Source organism: Perognathus longimembris, chromosome 4 (assembly GCF_023159225.1).
Source record: "Perognathus longimembris pacificus isolate PPM17 chromosome 4, ASM2315922v1, whole genome shotgun sequence".
In the NCBI taxonomy this organism is placed as follows: Eukaryota; Metazoa; Chordata; class Mammalia; order Rodentia; family Heteromyidae; genus Perognathus; species Perognathus longimembris.
In genome coordinates this window covers 45494920-45508095 of record NC_063164.1, presented here as the reverse complement: position 1 = coordinate 45508095, position 13176 = coordinate 45494920, and the positions used below count along the sequence as shown (strand labels likewise).

Here is a 13176-nt window from a genome sequence, read left to right as displayed (position 1 = left end):
TAGATTACAAAGTAATAGAAAGGATAATGAACAATCAAAACTATTTATTGAAGTACAGCTACTTTGAAAAACTATTTGGCAATATCTACTTAAACTAGATGCGTATATACCCTAAAGCTCAGCAATTCTGAACCTTAGATATTTACCTAACTGAAGTGGTTAGTACCATATAACAACCATAGCAACACTGGTCCCAAACTGGTAATTAGTCATTTAACCCATCAGCAGTAAAAAAGAATAATATTGTGTCTTCATCCAATAGAACATTCCCACAATGAACTATGGCAATGAGAACAAGCACTATAAATTTATATGTAATAAAAAATAATCCATGTAAATGTAATGTTGAAGAAAAAAATAAAGGAGTAGATGATATATAATGTAATTTCTACAAAGCCATACAAACTAATCTTCTCAATTTATCTAGTGGCTATCTTTTGGTAAATGGAAAGGGTGCTGAAAATATTCTATTCTTGATCTGGGGCAGGTCACACAGGTATGTTATGCTTGTGCATATTCATTCAGAATGTTGCACAGGATACTTTCCTGAATGCTACACATTAAGAGATTTTTTAAAAAATGAACCCAACCCTGTTAATTTTAGTAAAAGGTTTTAACAAATATAGGTAAAATTCCTAAGAAAAAAGATGCTTGAAATATTGTCCTAATATTATGGTTTGTATGGTGTCTTTGAATTCCTGCCAGCCTGATTTTTCTGAAAATGATTTGTCACCAAATCAAAGCTTCCTGTAGTACTCATGCTGCCTTTCTGAATAGAGAAGTGGATAAAGGAGACAAACCCAATGATGACAAAGAAAAAAAATGTGCTCCTGAAACTTTCAATCTACGAAATTGCAACCCTCAGCACTTCTATGGCCACATCTCCCTTCAAGCAGCTCAGGGTCCCCTCCAAAGCGCTCCCACAGCAGCCACCCTGCAGCAGAGTGGCAGAATGCTGCATGCAAAGAGCAAGCCTTCTGAGAGCCCTTCTGAGGATTATAAGCAATATTGAAGTGTTGTATCAGAAAACAGCAGTGAAGCCACATCATGATAGATTGTAAGCCACAATGTCCTTTGGGTTTAACAGAAATCCACAGCATTTACACAAGATGATAAAGTTTTCACTAAGATGGCTTTCCATGTGCTATGGTAACAGAAAACACACAGCCAAGAGGTGATTCATTTGTACTAAAAATCTTGCTTTCATACTGAATTTCTTAAAGTTAAATGTTGGAAAAATGGGTGAGATATATACTATGTAGTAACAACTATAATTTGGCTAAACACATGAAATATTTTGGTAATTGTGATGTTTATTAAAAAGCAGCATTGAAAACGATTTAAGTAAATTTAGGTGACTAAAAGTGAATTTTAAATATTTCTGCTATACTGTGTTTTCTCAACTTGTAACCCAAAATTGTAAGTTGACAATGGATGATAGGGAACACAAAAGAGGTTAATAGAATGCTAACAGATGCTTTTTCAGGATTTTCAAATGTGTTTTAATACACTTGACTTATCAAAAGGGAATGTCATGTGCTAGTTCCCAAATTACTATGTCTTTAGAGAAGCCAGAAGTATCTCCAGATAGGGCTTTACTAAAATTGTCTGAGGTCAAGAATAGATAGGGAGGTCACAGGAGCTTGACGAATTTTTCTGGCCAAAGGACTCTAGGAAAGAGTCCTGAGCTACATTTGCCCTATGACTCTTGTCAGTGGCATCAAGCTCCTCCCATGAGAGTGAAGCCTTTCTGTGACAAGAGCAAGTACTTCCTCTCCCCTAACTAATAGAAGTACAATGCACTGTCTTGTTTTATAAATCTGCCTAAAATATTTATTCAGGTAAGGTAATGACCATATTCCTCATATCACTGAATATACCTAGAGACATCATATAGTAATTAAATTTTACAGATAAATACAATTTAGGAACCTATCTTCTATTTTATATGGGTGAAGTAAGATTAGAAAGGTTTATGTCATCTAGTCTCAGACTACTGGGTAGAAACAAATTTAAGCCTATTGCCCAGTGACACTGACTTGAACATTTAGATCGGTATAATCAATGATGTATAAGAATCATTATATTCTTGGAAAATTCAGCAGATTAGGGTTTGTTTTTATACTGAATTTTAAAAAGATTACTCATTTTTAACAGATTTAATTTTCTTTGTCAATATAAAGAAAAAATTCAATGAATGAAAAGTCAGTGTGGCTAAAAAGAAAAATTTCTTTCAGGCTTCAACAACAGGAGACAATTGATTGCAACACCTCATTTAAAATCATACTTTTAATATTCCCAGTGGGTTAAAAGGGAAACACCCAAGTCCATTAAGAGCATGCTTTTAACTATACTGCTTGGATCATATAACTAATTCAAAAAGCCACATGGCGGGAGGCACATTCACACTTGTATTAGGGATTTTATAATAAAGCACTATCAGAATAATGCTATCTGAACACAGTTTTCTAAGTAATGGTCACTTCTACTAGGGAGAACAAAACAGTAGGACCTAGTTAGGCTGGCTTTAGGACTGTGCTCACACAAAAGCCCAGTGGAACTTTGGTCTCTGGGCTCAGAGTGACTGTTTATAGACACAAAATGTTTTGTACTCTAGTATTAGATAATTTCTGTTCATGCATTCAATATTTAAGTTATGTACATGTAAGAAGTGAAGGGGGCAGTTGTTTACATAAAATATCCTTTAAAAATATCCTTAAAATTATCCTGTTAAAAAGGTGTACTCCTCCCCCACCTAAGCAAGTCCAAGTAAAAGAAACACAGTTAATATTTGTTTGGCTAGTGCCCTCTATACCCACCTCTGGTTAACTAAACATTAACCAAAACTTCAAAGCTATTAAAAAGCTGTTGCTCATGTTGGAGAATAAATAGAAATAGTAAAAAAACTGCTGTAACTCTGTATGTTGACCTCTGTTCACCGTAATTACAATAAACTATAGGGTGTTCAAGAAAAAGAAGTCTAGTAGACTGTTACAATCCTGACAATCATCATAGAAGAGGCTCCTCTTCTTGGTCCTCTGTCCTCCAAGAAGCATTTTTTCTTCTGGGTAAAGACCATTTTCTTCTAAGGTTACACAGCCAAAAAAATGCTGTGCAAATACAAGTGAAACCATCAATCCTCTTTTGGAACTTTGGTATGAATTGGTGAGCATAGATTTTAACAAGTTTGTACTGGGTTAAATTAAGATGGGCCAAAGGGTGATGGAGGGTTTGGAAAGGAAAGAAAGGTTACTACGTTTGCCTTAGTTTTAAAGTGGACTAGAATTAACAACAATTTTGTATCTGGAATTTATTAGTGTGGTTCCTAGAATTTACTAGTGTGTTTTTCTCCATCTCGTCTTTTCCTTGTGTGACAGAAGTAGTGAAAAGCATTCTGAATAGGAACCACCTAGATCACTAACAACTCCAAACCATAGAAGCTTGGCAATTGGGAGACAATGTGGTATCACCTGTACCCCGAGCAACACAGGATGTCTGTAACCTGTGGTTGCTTATACTCTAAAGGAACTTAAGTGGAAACTTAGCAGACTGAGCTAGTGCCTGGGTTTGCTTCTCGAAACTCTGCCATTGTTCTGACATCCTGGAAATTGATGCTACTGAGTGTTTCAATCATGTAAGGCAGCTTCTGGGACATTAGTGATAGGAAAAACATATCAGCTAAGACCCTAAAATGAACACACTAGGATTTTCTGTATTGGAAGTGACTCATCATAAAGGATTGCCCCAGGTTCAGTGTATTTGTGTGTCATGTTTACTTTTGTACCATTACAATGACTTTGTGCCAGCTTTTTTTTAATGATGGGATTTCTTTGTACTATTTTTATAATTTGACTATTATGTTCTATCTGTATTAAAAGTGCTTGCTTTGAAAAAAAATACATATAAATGTGGTGGCCTGGGAATGTGGCCTAGAGGTAGAGTTTTTGCCTAGCATGCATGAAGCCCTGGGTTCGATTCCTCAGCACCACATATTCAGAAAAATCCAGAAGTGGCACTGTAGCTCACTTGGTAGAGTGCTAGCCTTGAGGAAAAAGAAGTGCTCAGGCTCTTGAGTTCAAGGCCCAGGACTGGGAAAAAAAGGAAAATATTATATAAATGTAAAGTGACAACATATGATAAAATGATTACTATGCATAAACAGTTTAATAAATCTATTATTTTACATATTTACTCTTGCATGTGTGATATGAACACCTAAACTATACTATCAGAAAATTTCTACTATACAAAAGTACATCAATTGTAGTAGGCATACAGTACATTTGATTTTTATGTATTCATCCTGTATAACTACAACTTCGTACACATTTCTCTATATCTCCTCCCACTATGATAACCATCTTCTTATTTTGTTTCAAGGTGACTTTTTAAAAAAGAGCCTACATGCAAGTGAGATCTTGCAGTATTTTTCTCTCTGTATCTGGCTTATTTCTTGTGACATGTTTCATCCATGAATTGTAAATGGCACGGTATTTTATAAAGCTGAGTAATTTTCCTAATTTGTTTTTACTTTACAAATTAACTTCCACTTTCTTTTTTTTAACTTTTATTTCTTTTTAATGACATTAAACACAACTGCTACAAGGGAAGAAACATGATAAAGAGGAGGCACTAAACTTCAGTTTCATCACTGATCCTGACAACAATGCAAGTGAATCAGGACCTGTATTAGATGAAAACTATAGGCTATCTCAGGCTCCATTTTAGAAGTAAACTAAATAGCACATTTTTACTCTGCTTTGTCAAGACTCCTATGGAAAGAATGTCATCATGGATGAAGAAAGCAGTTAGATGCACATCACCCTTACCCAGTTAAATGCACATAACCCTTACTCAAATTTAAACATATAGCAAAAATTCTACCTGAAGTACTAGACTTACGTCAAAATCAAACATAGGAGATATGCAGCTTTGAAAAGTGAACTCCCACTTTCAATGAACAACAAAATCCAAAGCCATAATGATTCTTTAATAAGGTATCTTACCCCTCCTGAATTTCATTTTCAGTGACAATCTTTATACGGTAGTAATTAGATTGGAAAAATACTTATTTTGGACATTTGTTCTGATTCTTTGTCTTCTATATTTCAACAAGCTTCTAAAGCTCCCTTTACTTGAAAAGACACCTATTAAAAGAAAACAATTTATAAAAATGGACCTGTTGCTCAGTTTATTTAAGAAAATATGTTTCCTGTTAAAGGAAATGAAGAACCCAAATTTCAAAAATTGAAGTTTCTATATATTTTCATACTTAGGTTCTTTTGTATAGCTTTATATCTTCTATAATATCTCTTTTTTCTCTTATCTCTTTGTCTTCCTTTCTCACTCATCTTTCCTTCCTCTTATCGCTCATCTCTCTCATTACTATCTCTGTGTGTGTTTGTGTTTGTCTTTCACTCTGTGTGTGTGTGTGTTTGTGTGTATATCTGTCTTTCTTGTCTCTTTGTCTCTATCTTTCATCATAATACTGCTGGGGAACTAATAAATAGTCAAAAAATTTCATCCTTTTCCTTAATCTGCAGCCATACTGTATCAATCTTGTTTCATTATTAGCTTCTAAAATTTTAAGAAATAGATTATGCAAGGATTAGGAAAGATGTAACAAATTAGTCCATATCTCTAGTTATGTCTCAAGTAGATACATCAGTTGCAACATCTGATAATTGTTTTTATATATGATCCCACAATGGTATGTGCTGTACATATAAAAAGATGAAAAATGTAAGTGCACGGCAGAATTTCTTTTTCCAGAAATTCAGCATCATGTCCTGGATTATACACTTTGTCACTGCAGAGCACTGAGATTTTTTCTTTTTATATTTATTACATAGGCTTCTTACTTGATTTTATGGGTGGTGAATTATCTTCTAAACTCTTAAATGGCTAACAATTCCCCATATTTTTCTGATGAAGAAAACTGCACACAAAGCAATAATTCCACGAAGAACAAACATATAAAATGAAACCAATGGTGGATATATAGAATTAGAAAAATATTCTTTCCAAATCAGGTCCCAGCCAATGGTAATCAGTATGGAGAGAAACATTTTGCACTAAGTAGTGACAAATCACAGTCTCTAGAACTTTGAAAAAAGTTAATGTGCTTTGTGTTTACTCTTTTTTCAAGAGTCTACTAAAGAGTGTTTACACCACTAGTCCACCAATGAAACAGACTAAATAAGTTGATGCTCTTTCAAAATTTTCCAAACCACCTGAAATCCCATTGGAGACTATGAGATAAAAACATCTTCCTGTATTGGAGACTTTAAGTCCTTTACTAACTGTAATATTTGTTCAGGTTTATAAATGGCAAATGTGAAAGAAAAAAGATTTCTTAGATGAGAGAAGTGAAGTGATAACTTTAAAACAAACAAGAATTTCACAAATACTTATTGTACACAAAAACACATCTGCTCTACACACCAACCTTATAGCTGAAAATATTCCCATTGGAGGAGCTAAGCTTACCTGGTTTCCAGAGAGATTTCTATGCCCAAGGGTCTAAATAAACATGAAACCATTGAGCTTTGAATAGAAATGGATGGAACATTACAGCCTGAAACGTGCCTATCATAAAAAAAATCATGTGGCCAGGGTATAAATCATCCATGTCAGTCAATTTTATTACAGGCTACCAGCCACTACTCTGTCAATCGGCATGTGGATTCTTGGACATGTACAATCATCAGTTTAAAATACTTTCTGGGAAGAGAAAAGAAAAAGGAGAGAAGGTCCTAACATACTTAGATTAAACAGAAATCTCATTTTTTTTCTTTACTTAGCTGTTATTTGGAGATAAACTTCAAAAGAAAAGTAGCTAATAAAGGTAGGAAATACAGGACATCAGTCACCTTTTTTTTATAGTTAGTGAAGATAACAATTTAAGTAGAAATAGGAAAAACAAAGTAATCTCAGAGAGTGGAATACTGAAATTAGCAATCTCTCTGCCTTCATTCTGTTATTTCTCTTTTTTTCTCAAAAATGGATTTGAACTATTTTATATTTGTTACATACTTCTCAACAATGTTCTCTGAGGTATAAATGCTGATCAGTCAGCTATGCTTACCTTCACTTTTAAGATTACAGTCCACGTTTACTTCTGCATTCAAGCACTGCACAAGGTATTACGTTGAGAGATAAATAATTCCATCATTTCAACTTGGTGCTCCAGTGAAATGTGGTGCTAAGAAACAGCCAACAGGCTGTGCGTCTGAACAAATCATATGTCCTGTAATTGCTGCTTAGCTCTAATTACTATTGAGGATAATGTTTGCAACTTGATTCCAGGGAGAAGGCAAGCTACCTTCTGATGACACCAGACCAAATATATCCTAAAAGATGGACAAGCTATTTCTCTTCATGCAATTTCTCTTACTATTTCCCAGGAACTCAGAAACTACTACTGCAGTACTGTGACATAGGAAAAGTAAAACAAAAAATTAAGACATTTACTTCTTTCCCAGCAAAATAATCCTCAAAATAGCTATTTATTATAAAAATTTGTAATTTCCAGTATCACCTAGATTTCAAGGGACTGTTTTTATTTCTCCCTAGATAAGCAAGTAAATTTCTGTTTTAACAATCTTTATTTCAAACAGGAGTCTGTTCTCAAAAAAAATCTTATTTGTATCCTGTCAGTATATATCAATTTGTATGTATGCTATTAAGCTTGAAAAATATTGATTTCTTGCTTATGGAGTTTAAGATTTTAAATAAAAATTTAGAACAAATAATTCAGAAGGATCAAAGCAGATAGCAATTTGATATTAGTAACATTAATAGGGATGTTTATGAATTTAAATTCAAATATCTAATTTGAGTTATATGAGGGAATTAGCATGGTGAAATTATAAATTTTATCAGCTTAGATCTAAAATGATTCATCATTTTTTCCTATACCTAATATTTCATTCTCTGACTAGTGGTATCCGACTGTGTGATAAGAATTAGGACTCAGTGTGACTATGATTAGAGAGCTGTTTTGCTAAAAGCCATTGATATATCTGTGAGTTATCTTAGTGGTGGTTTAACTGAATGAAAGAAACTTTAAATGACAGATGTTTGCAAATGTCAGAAAGGATTTTGTAACTTTGATTGTGCAACTTGGTACATTTGCCAACTACAGCCAAGACTTTGGTGACATACAGAACAAATCACACCTACACAAATTCAGAGATTTTATATATCTTGTGTCAGATTTGCACAGTACCTAGAAGGGACAGGTAATTCTAAGTGAATAATTAGATACAGTAATAAAAATGGTAATACATAAAACCAGTTTGTAATGGTGCATTTTTCTAGGGGCAATAAACTCAATTAAGTTATAAATAACAATAAAATATTCTAAATGGAAAATAGTCTTGTAGTGCTATACTTGTTTCTCTTAAATAATAACTGTGTACTTTTTACATACTACTTAGTTTTTAAAAATAAAATAATAGTCATAGCTGTGCTATTTTTAAATTTAAAAGTTTCCCAATTTTCTTTCTTTTATGGAATTAGGCAATGTTCTATTTTTTTTTTTTTTTGCTTACCCTTAACTCATGCCTGATTTTTGGAGTACTTCCCAGAACATTTCCAGGTCTGACATGTGAATTCCTAATCTTTCTCTCTCTCTGCACTTCTTGAATAATCTCAGTTTCATTCAGCAGTACACAAAGTATGGGCCCTAGATCAGTTACATCAGTATCTTCTGAGAATTCCACGAATTCCCAAATCCATTCTAGATGTAGAGAATCACAAACTCTGGGCACTGCATCTTAAAATGTGCTTTGACAGGACAGGTTATGGGACTTGAAGGAAATAATGCCTGTAAACTTTTAGCAACATGTCTAGGACCATTAGAAGGTTTATTAATAAGTGATGAAAACTATCATCACAATCATCACCCAACTCATCAGCAAAGAATCTGGTTCCAAAGACTAGTTCAGCAACCACAAACTTAGCTGAAAACCATTTCCTTATTTTATTTATTTATTTATATTTTTGGCCAGTCCTGGGGCTTGGACTCAGGGCCTGAGCACTGTCCCTGGCTTCTTTTTGCTCAAGGCTAGCACTCTACCACTTGAGCCACAGCGTCACTTCTGGCCATTTTCTGTATATGTGGTGCTGGGGAATTGAACCCAGGGCCTCATGTATACGAGGCAAGCACTCTTGCCACTAGGCCATATCCCCAGCCCCAACCATTTCCTTATTGACACTTTATAAAATGTGTTAAACAGAATTCTCCCTCAAAGGCAAGATCCATTAAGTGGTTTTTTTTTTTCTTGTCTTTGGACCTGTGGACAGTGTCTGACATCTGTCTGACAGATGTTCATTGCAGAAAGCACTATCTGATAGACATATACCCCCAGTCTTAGGGTATCACTTTGTTCATGTCATGACTCTTAAGATACCCTTGGCCCGGACTGTCAAAATTACAGAAACAAGTTTAAGAGGACCCTTTGTAAATAGGGTGTTTTCCTAACTTTGGGTGAAAAGTAGGAAACTTCTCCCATGGAAACAAACTCATACATGGTCATAAAAGCTAAAGCTTTTAATAGTTGTAAAAGGCTTAATTAACACACAGGATGGCTGCTTGAGATGGATTATTACAGCAGCAATGGCACCTGAATACCAACATTATTATAAGCTTTACAATAATACAGAGGCTCTTGAAAATGAGTCAAGTCCTATGAGTGTTTATGAAGATGCTCACTCATTATTCCTTGCAAAGCATAAAACCATAAATTTGTGGAATTTTTCCTCCCCTTTTTTAAGACACACTTGGGGAGCTATAACAAGTAGTCAATTTTCTTATTTCTTAAATTGTCATTTTTATTACAAGCAAGAACTTAAATCTGTTTAAGGAATTAATTTATAATTGATAATAAATGATCCATTTAGAAAATGGGCCTTACTCTAGAGTTTATGTTTCCCAAAATCAGAATTTTTTTCAACTTCCAAAATCCAGCCTTTTCATCTTCATTTTGGATTTTTAGTTGATTGTGGCTTTTGAAACTTTAGTTTTAGCTCCATTATCTGATTTCTCCCCACAAAACAATTTTAATTACAAATATTTAATTGACAAACTTTTAATTACATTCATTATAAAGGTCTGTTATTCTAAAGTAACTTTTAGATAAGTATATAATCCTTCTTCAATGGAAAAATGATTGCTACTCAAATGACTTGAATTATAATTAAGGATTTTTCACAAATTTGCATAGAGGCAAGCCTGTAAACATATTGTCTATGAAGAAAACACATATTCACTGGCATTTTTCTTCCTCTTTCCCCCTTTGTTGAACTAGACATTATGGTAAAGTGAAATGTGAGGCTTGTAGATGATAGTAGAGAAATCCCTGTGGAGAACAAAAGTAATATAACTAAAACAGTAAAAGACCAATACAAAGTCACAGAATTTAACAAAAATTATTGGTACATATATAACACTAGTAGTAGTAGAAGAATATAGCCTCTACAGGGCAGGGATCTTTGTTTGGTTTACTTTTGGTGCCAGTCCTTAGATGTATTATGAGCTCAACAAACACCTGCTGCACAGAAAGGAGAGACCAAGGTGGTTCTGAAGGCTAGACAGTGTTTTATTGTGAAGGCAGGACTTAAGTGTGATCTTAGTAAATGTTCTGACTTGATCTTTCCCTTAGCTCTCTACCTACATATGGACTACTTGATTTCTTTTCTTTTGGCTAATCCTGGGGCTTGAACTCAGGGCCTGAGCACTGTCCCTAGCTAATTTTATTGCTCAAGGCTAGCACTCTGCTACTTGAGTCACAGTGCTACTTCTGGCCATTTTCTCTATATGTGGTGCTGAGGAAACGAACCCAGGGCTTTATGTATACGAGGCAAGCACTCTTGCCACTAGGCCATAGCCCCTGGACTACCAGATTAAGTTTTAACCTTCTATGTAGACTGAAATTTTATTGCTCTATCCCTTCACTGCCATGCTAGTCCCAGACAACATGCCATTTGCCTAAGGCAAAGGTTCTTAATATGTTTTCCTGAGACCAAGTAGGTTGTCCTATAATTGGGCCACCACATACAACCAAGTAAATGGCTTAAAATGACAAATCTGATTGTGCTTTTCCAATAGAATGCTTCCTACTGCACCTTAAAGTAAATGAGATATCCTTCTATGACCCACAGTTACCATCTGATTAAATTTCAGCTTATATCCAAAGCTCTCCTCCTAATTCAGCTGTGCCTCGGTTCAGTTATCACCTCCTTAGTAATGTCTCCATCTATGAGATTGCTGTTCATTACCACCTCTCAGCTGGAATACAGACTCAAAGATAGCAATAACTATTCTTTAAGTGCTCTATGCCAGCTTCTAAACAGTGCCAGTCCTCTTGATGGCACTCAGTGCAGATTTTCAAAGATTAAATGACCGTATTTTCCCCTGCCTTTTCCAAAGACATGAAAGTATTCAAATGACTTGAAATACTTCATATACATTAGCTTTTACTTAGCATTCACTTGATTTCCTGCATTATAATCACTTGTAATGAATTATATTACCTCAAAGCTGAAAAGCTGACATACAATTGACAAAAAAATGTAAGCCAGGTATGACACGTGGTATTTATTCAATGTATTGGAAAATTAGTGTACATTTCCATTTGTAGGTAATCAGACATCCTCAGCCCACAGACATGTTGATATCAAGGGACTACTGACTGGTATTTAGATTTGATATAAAAGAATAGGAGTAGTGGTAGCAGTTCTAGTTAGAACTTTCTCAAGATAAGAAGAGATCACCATTTATTTTAAAAACCATCTAACCATCTGAAAGTAGTGTGTATTGTTCATATTTACACATTTGTTTGACAAAGGCTGTTATATTAACATTTACTGTATATCAACACTCAGTATTAGTTCAGCCAATGTTCAAATTAATATAATAAAAGAAGAATTTGCAGGCTGGGAATATGGCCTAATGGTAGAGTGCTTGCCCCATATACATGAAGCCCTGGGTTCGATTCCTCAGCACCACATATATAGAAAAGGCCGGAAGTGGCACTGTGGCTCAAGTGGTAGAGTGCTAACTTAGAGCAAAAAGAATCCAGGGACAGTGTTCAGGCCCTGAGTTCAAGCTCCAGGACTGTTAGGCAGAGGAGAAAGAAGAGGAGGAGGAGGAGGAGGAGGGGGAGGGGGAGGGGGAGGGGGAGAGGAGGAGGAGGGCGAGGGAGGGAGGGGGGAGAGGAGGAGGAGGGGGAGGGAGGAAGGGAGGGAGGAGGAGGGAGGTGGGAGGATGGAAGAGGGAGGAGGAAGGAGGAAGGAGGAAGGAGGCGGAGGGGAAAGGGGCGGAGGCAGAGGCTGTGCGTATTCTCTCAACTAGGAATCAGGGTACACAGCCTAAGTATTTTGCCAATGTTACAGAACAAGCAAGTGGCAGGATTGGGGTTCAAATCTATGCAGTTGGGCTCCAGATTCAACATTTTTGCCACTAGGTTAAATTAGCTTGCTAATATAATAAGAAGGTACCATCTTATAGTAGCAGACTATCTCATTCATCATTCATAATATATAAGCAAAATAACGTATCAAATGTCAGTTACTTCTAAATATACATATTTCTCTCCCATTCTCAGTTTCTTCATTACTGCCAAATAAAGGTCTGATATATTTAGCAGCCAGTGGCTTGATAAAACAGTTCTAGATCATATGGAATATCACAAGGAAAGTCTAAATCAAATACCAAATCACATTATGCCTTTAATATCACTGTGAAAACTGCATGATTTTTCTAGGACACGCTGTGAAGTCTGAGGTGATAAGATAGTCTATCTTGAAATGACTTGAAACCAAAAACAGATCTGTAAATATATTTCTAACTTCTGATGAACACTCTATTTTGACAAGTTAGAACATGGAAATGCAGACCTCATCTTAATGTAAAAAGAGTCCAACCCAATGGTTTCCATACAGTATTGGGTCAGGCTATTTATCAAGAACGGTCAAGCACACCAAGCACAGAATTTCAGTAAAACTCAGGTTGTCTGTCATGTACAAAAGGCTGTTATTTCACTCTCCCACATTTTCTCTCCTTTTAAAAGATATTAATTATGCATCTTCTGACACATGAATGAGACTAGGAGTCCAGTTGACTGAGCACAGCTCATCATGCAACATGACCCCTGTGTAATAAATCTTTCT

At 35.3% G+C, this 13176-nt stretch overlaps 1 protein-coding gene across 6 annotated transcripts in view; it reads right to left on the bottom strand.

Annotated features, from left to right (window-relative positions):
- Znf385b (zinc finger protein 385B) overlaps nucleotides 1-13176 on the bottom strand; it is a 387916-nt gene that overhangs the window by 99100 nt on the left and 275640 nt on the right. Inside the window, exon 1 of one of the 6 annotated variants that reach the window (XM_048345157.1) lies at nucleotides 7088-7244. The exons of the other annotated variants lie outside the window; for them this stretch is intronic. The gene's annotated coding sequence lies outside the window, so the exon portion shown is untranslated. Of the gene's footprint in view, nucleotides 1-7087; nucleotides 7245-13176 lie in introns of those variants that run through there. 6 annotated transcript variants of the gene reach the window in all.